We start from the raw sequence: 7,500 nt of genomic DNA, 5'->3' as shown, positions 1-7,500 counted from the left end.
TGTGAAGACGCTGTGTGTCATTGCGAAAGCGAAAATACTTTGTTTGGCCTTTGTCTCATTGCTCCGGCCGGACAGGGCATCACAATATGGTAAGGGCAATAACATTTCCGTCACACTCTTGAGGTATTCGGCCAATCGCAACGCACTGGATAGCTGGCCAATCAGAGCACACCTCACTTTTCAGACCGATGAGCTTTGTAAAAATCGGGGCATAGAGGAGAAACAATAATGTACAGTATGTGGAAAATAATGTGTTTTTTGAAACTTAAACCGCATAAACACATTTTGTTACACCAAATACACAAAATAATGTTCTTTTTAGCAGCATCATATGACCCCTTTAATGTTTGCTCTTAATTTTTTTGGCTTCAGAGCAAAGGGATTATTTTGCGCTCTGCTAGATTTTGATTTAAGATGCGAGGCCCCCTGGTGCTGTAAAATAATCTTTCTGCCAAGACTAAGTCTTTGCATGCATAATCAGAGATAATTATTTGAGTGAAGGAATGGTTACATGGAAAAACAGAAATGTTGTCTTTTTGAAAAGAACATTTCAGATAAGATTTTAAACATCATGATTAAAAAAGCTGTCAGATTTTTGAATCATGTTCGATTCTAAATCTGGATTTAGTGTGTGTGCTTACAGGTTTTAAGTATGAAATGAGATATGATTTTTTTTTACATTTAAATTGAATTACAAGAGGTCCAATAAATAAATCTAATCCTGAAGCAGTTTTGTGCCAGAAATGCAAATGACTATACATTTAATCAAGTTAGTTGCCATTAAATATGAACATTCTAGGAATATCCATGTTTTTTTTTATGTATTCGTTAGAATGCATCTTCACATTACACATTTCTTCACAATTATTATTTTACAAACAAGTAGTCCAACATTCCCCTGAACTGTGTGGGCCATCATCAGCTTTTATTGGCCCAGAAAATGCTGACACTCCCTTTTGAGAGAAAACGCTTTGACTCTGGCCTCATGCTGCTGCTCCTTATTGATTAGCCATGACACTGAGTGCATTTTAACAGGCTTACAACTGACGTGGTGAAGAAACTGCCACATAACTTTGATGTATTCATCCTAGAGAAGATATTTTGCCTTTAAGCAAGTCTTTCAATGCAGTAATGCTATGGCCAGGGCTGAAATGCACCCTGCGCAGTCTTGTTTAAGAACCCATGATTATTTCTGCAAATTTAGATTGGGTTAGATAGATTGCCGTCTATATCCATGTGAAATCACTGTACAGGATTTTACTCGCTAGATGGAGCTATTTCACATATTGCATGTATTTGTTTTTTAGTTAAGCTGTATTTAATTTGTTCTATTGGTAAATTAATTATCGAAAACATTGCAAGCAATGCTAATAGTTTTGTTTTATCATATTTATTTATATAGTTCTTTTTTATTATATTAAAACAAGCACTGATCAATTTACTACAAACCTGGACCTGGATAGGCTACATGTATGCAGCAAAAATCCATTGGCTATCATTGCATGCCAAGCATAACTGCTTGCATAAATCCAGTGTGCATTATATTCTCATTTTCCACACTTCTTGGCAATGACAAGCATGGATTTACAGCTTTGCTTTAGAGATACATTACCAGGTTTGCGCATTAATCATAAGAATTAATAAGAATGTCCACAACATTAGTAATTTTTATAGTTGGATGACGTAAATGTAAAGCTAGATTTAGGCACTGAAACGTAATGTTACTGATCAACAGTAAATCAGTGGACTATTTTGTTCTATTATCATTCTGCTGAGCAGAGCAGTGGGGAAAAAACACTACTGTCAGACAGTCAGAGCATAAATTATTGATACAACTGTTAAATCAGAGTGTGGATGGAAATGCCAATAAACACTTCAGCCGGCAGGGAAAGCAGAGAGAAGGGAAATGGTTTAGTATATGATTTTGCACCGTTCTTGGCACACAGAAACAATCATAAGACTGCATTCACTTACACACTTAAGTGTATTTACTTACGTAAATACACACTTGCCAAAAATAACAATCAGGTTCAGTAAGTAGAAACTAACATCTATTATTGCACAGGTCATTGGATAATTGTGGAATTCAGTAGTTTGATATTTCCTTATATTCACAGTTGTCCATGGGAACATCGTTCACGCTTTTGGTAACTGAAACTGGCGCTACTTTTATATCCCACAGACTTGCTCTCTATTGTTTCATACAAATGCAGTTTGCACCATCTTGTGTGTCTGTTTTTCAAATGTGGAGAAAATGACCTCAGAGGACTTAAGTTGTAATATTATTGTTTGGCTTGCTGCTAATTGGTTTGTACATTAAAATTGACTATTTTCTTAGCTGAAGCTTTAAGATAGTATACAGATAATAGGCTATTATTACACTTTGTCAATATTTAATGTACAAATATTTATATTGGAAGATAACTGCTGCAGTGTTGGTCTTGTTGCTGAGTCTTTTAATGGACATTGTCCATTACATATTTGTTTGTACATTAGCTTTAGCTTTAGCACTTTAATGTTCACTTGCTAATGTCTGGATGTGCACTACAGACTGTGTGCGTGTGCCAGTCCACGTCTGATGGTGAAACACGCCGAAGATCCTGGGTGAAGGGGTTAATGCATTCTAACCTGAACTCGTAAATCTCCAGGGAAACGTTTATCATCAGGTGATGCTCAAGGGTGTTGCTTAGAATTCAAGAGGACTTCTGAGGACTGTCTCAGCTCTTCTAAGAAAAGCAATGTGGTTTTTCTCATCCGTTTTTTGTCCTATCCATGCATTTATATTACCTATATATCACAATAATCACAATATAATCATAATAATAATTACAATAATAATTACAATAATAATTACTTTTGACTGGTATATTACTTTTGACTGATGGTATATATATTGATCAAGTTTAACATGCTGATAAACATCTGCTTCAGTAGATTCAGAATGGTCTAAATGTTTATGTTCAGAGTGTTAATCATAAAGGATAGGTACAGCTTAAAATTCATCAATAAACACCTGAGTAATTATCATGCTGAGATCATGGAAAATCAAACGACAGTACAGTTGTTGGTTGTTGAAGCTAATTTATTTTCCTGGTACAAACCATAAGTGGCTAAACTTCTCATTATTCAGAAAATTGGCTAATTTGCTCCCGAAGTATGTCTAAAGTTTTCCACATTTGCTATTACACCTCCATTTATCAGTGTTTTATTCTTTTATTTGCACATGATTAGCAATTCAGGCCTGAGGTTTATTGTCCTTCAAATAGCAAGAGTACCGTTGGCTTTTTAAATTTGGAGACTGGTGACCCGATGGTGGCTGGACTGATTTCCATGTGGATGGGCTGGCTTGGGGACATGGAGTTAGCTGTTATCCTTCAACTTTAAGGCTGTGTGTCAGTTAAAAGAAGGTCCAGCTTCTTTCATCTTCGGTTGACAGCAAAAATTAAATTCACAGCTGCCCTTCAGCTTGAAGCTGAATGTCAATGTTCTTGTTTAGGCTGCTGCTTCGGCATTGTTTTAACTCTGATTTGAAACGGTCTGTGCCCACAATATCAGGTCAGAAGCAGGAATAGTTGTAGCAGTTTCTGACTTTTGCTCATTTATTCAGTAAATGTTTGTCTCAAGAACCCAGTTCAAAGCTGAACATAACACAAACAAATTACTGAACAGCAAAAAATAATGCACATTATTGTTCAAACGTTTGAGGTAAGATTTTTTTTTCTTTTTTTTTCTGAAAGGTCTCTTATGCTCACCAAGGCTGCATTTATTTGGTCTGAAACGGTAAAAACAGTAATATTGTAAAATATTATTACAATTTAAAATAACTGATTTCTATTTTAATATATTTTAAAATGTAATTTATTCCTGTGATGGCAAAGCTGAATTTTCAGCAGCCATTAATCCAGTCTTTAGTGTCACATGATCCTTCAGAAATCATTCTAATATGCTGATTTGGTGCAACATTTCTTATTCTGTTATAATATTGAAAACATGTGGTGCTGCTTAATATTTTTGTGGAAACTTGGATCAGTTTTTTTCCTGGATTCTTTGATGAACCAAAAGTTCCAAAAATATCGGTGTCAAGCTGTAATTTTGGTGGTAAAGGTTTGAATAGTTAAAATTATTTAGCGTTAAAATCATCTCTGCTCTTATGCCTTTTGGCAAAATATAGGTTCTTTTTTTAAAATCAGTTATTTGTTTCCTGTTCTTGACTTTTTTCCAGTTTTCAGTTTTGTTTTTCTCTTAAATTAGAGGTTGAAGTACTTTACTTGACAGGTATCAATTTTCTTTCCTTTCATAATGACACAAATTCTCATAGCTTAATACAAATATAAATGAATAAAATGGACGGTTTTGATTGGATTACTTTAATTACATATAATTTTAATGACATTTTCAATTGCAGTCTCTTACAGTTATGGTTCAAAAAGAAGTTTTGTTGGCTGGGTGTTATTCTTTATGTAACAACAATAGCACCTGACAGAAGTATGTTCCACAAACAACTACTGTATATCACATTTATGCAACTGATTTTAAAGATCCGCAAGCGACTTTGTGGGTTCAGAGAGCATTTCAGGTCAATTAGACAGGGAATCAGCTTCCATCAGTGCAGCCAGAGGAAAGTAATGAGGCATAAGGCTTGTTTGAGTCATTTTACAGAATTCTGGATGAAATGGGTTCTTGTATCTGAGATGAATACAAACCTCCAGTAATACCAACCTGTAATTAGTCTTTTATCATTAGGCCATTTGGCATTGCCTCTTTAGCACATTTGGTAGTTATTGTCATCAACCCCTGTGAGTCTTAAAAATACCACAATGGATTCTTGCTGTGGGTACTGTTCATAACGTGAATTCAATTATCCTGCTATTTTCTGCACCTTTAAAAACCTTATGCTGTGTCAACCCTCATTGTGATTATATGCATTTCTGAGATAGATAAAGGGGTTAAAGGAATAGTCCACCCAAAAATGAAAACGATCATCATTTACTCACCCTCTTATCATTCCAAAACTGTGACTTTCTTCTGTGGAACTCAAAAGAAGAAATTTTGAAAAATGTCTCTGTGTTTTCTTCTGTTTACATAATGAAATTCAAAGGTGCCCAATGTTGTTTTGGACCCCACTCACTTTTTTATATGAACAAAAACAATACTTCCAATTTCCAAATATCTTCTTTTGCGTTCTTCTGAAAAAAAAAAATGAAGACGAGAAAGTGACTTTTCATTAAGTGCCAGCAGAGAGGTAGCTGAAACCCTTTCTAGTCATTTGACATGGTAACTTATGGTTTATGAACTCATTCTATATCTTGCAGGTGTCCCTCGTTTTGTTCGGTGACTGAATCGAGTCCATATTTACATTCATTACACATAGATGCCTGAAACCCTTGTCCTATGGGAAACACATACTCTATTCGATAAATCTCCGTCAGATGATGTATAGGCTTCCTTCGGCACTCTGTCAGCTCCTCTGTAGTCATGGCAGAATAAGAAATAAGCATCATTTGCCAGGCTCCACTGACTCGAAGTTTGGTCTTTGCTTTTTCAACTGAATTCCCCTGATGTGTCCCATCATTTGTGAAATGGGATGGAAATAATTTATCTTGTTTCAGTAACTTTAGGAAGACTAGCACTTCCCTTCACTTGCACAAGAAATGTATTTATTGCACACATCTTAATTTTGTCAAAAATGCATTAGTGTTTACTCTTGTTCTTTGGTCACATTTTTCAGAATCTGTGCTTTTAATTACACACTTGGGAAAGGGAACAACGGCCTCCACAGAGTGTCCAGACTCAACAGACATTCATCCATCCATTTACTCCTGTATCCGATGCAATCAATCATCCTGTTGGTAATCGAAGCGAAGGCCAGCACAGCATTACTCATTATTGTAGTTAGTGTCTCAAAGCACTACATCTGCACGAGGTTCAAAAGTAAACTGAAATCACTTAAGGAAGTGAACTTTAAACTGGATCTTTTTATATTATTATTTTATGTTTAAATGCAATAGATGCAGATACAACTCAGAAAGGACAGTAGGGAGTATAAAGGAAATTTAATTCTAAAGGAACATTTGAATTTATACTCATAACCAGATGTCTATCCAAATTACAATTTATTTTCTTTGGGAAATGCATCTTACAGTTAGCGTTTCTTTGAAGCACAATATTCTGCAAGAAACACTACCATTCAAAAGTTTTTGGGTCAGTAAGAAATATATATATTTCATCAACTGTAAGCCATTCTACTCGCCGCGGGAGTTTTCCTCATTCATTCTGTAAGTGTTTACATTCCTCCGCAAGCACACGTGAACGCAGCGCTCTGACAGCTGGCTGATCAGATCACAGACATAGAGCAACAAGACCCGGACTCTTTTATAATCATTCTCTGGGACTTAAATAAAGCAAACCTCACACGTGAACTGCCAAAATACAGCATATTATGTCCTACCAGAAACGGAGATATACTGGACCACTGTTACTCCACAATAAAGATGCCCATGGGCAGCTTTGGGATTCTCTGATCACTGTCTGGTTCACCGATCTGGACGAGCTCACGGATTCTGTAACATCATACATCAGTTTCTGTGAGGATATGTGCATTCCTACCAGGACTCATTTAACTTACAACAACGACAAACCGTGGTTCACTGCAAAACTCAAGACAGCTTCGTCAGGCCAAAGATGATGCCTACAGGAATGGGGAGTCTTGTATAAACAGGCCAAAAACACACTGACAAAGGAGATCAGGGGTGCATTTCCCGTACAATGACGTAACTCACTGATTAACCACCATAGTACGATGCATTGTTGTGGAAACTAACCAGCCATTTAACAAATTTTTCCTGAACACGGTCACATCTCCATCGTTTGAACCACATTATTTCAACAATTTAGGGCAGATGTTAATGATGTCACACGCATGTGGTGGAGTAATAACTTCTGCTAATTAATTGATTCGAGATCTCTGAGATGCTGCTGTGTTGAACATGGCACCTGATGACTGATTTACTATGTTTTGTTCCCTGTCATTTTGCTTTATTTGATGTTTGATTCATCACGGGTTTCCTCTTACGTCATACTCCGGGGTTCCCTTAGGCATTTATGCACATGCTCACTCTTCAAAAACGGCACTTATTGAGAACGCGCAAAATCTATATTTATTTAAATAGAATGGAAGATATAGATTGTACTGCATGTTAGCTTGCTTATTGTGCCCAAGAGCATAATTTATTTAAGTCCATATGTCTTACTAACAAGAAACTTCTAACCACAGGTCGAGAGTTGTAGTTCCTACCACGTAAGTTTGCAATGCTGTTTGCGAATGTTCATTTGAACTATGGTTTCAGGAAACACCGAATTATTGAACTATGTTGGGAAACGCACCCCGGAGTGGCTAAGAGGAACTACCCCGAAAAGCTGAGAAACTTTTCTGCCAATGACCCTGCATCATTGTGGAAAGGACTGAAAGACATCACCAACTACAAGACACCATCCCCCAGC

This window comes from Sinocyclocheilus anshuiensis, unplaced genomic scaffold, assembly GCF_001515605.1.
Source record: "Sinocyclocheilus anshuiensis isolate Anshui unplaced genomic scaffold, SAMN03320099.WGS_v1.1 scaffold1114, whole genome shotgun sequence".
Taxonomy (NCBI): Eukaryota; Metazoa; Chordata; class Actinopteri; order Cypriniformes; family Cyprinidae; genus Sinocyclocheilus; species Sinocyclocheilus anshuiensis.
This window is presented reverse-complemented; position numbering follows the sequence as displayed.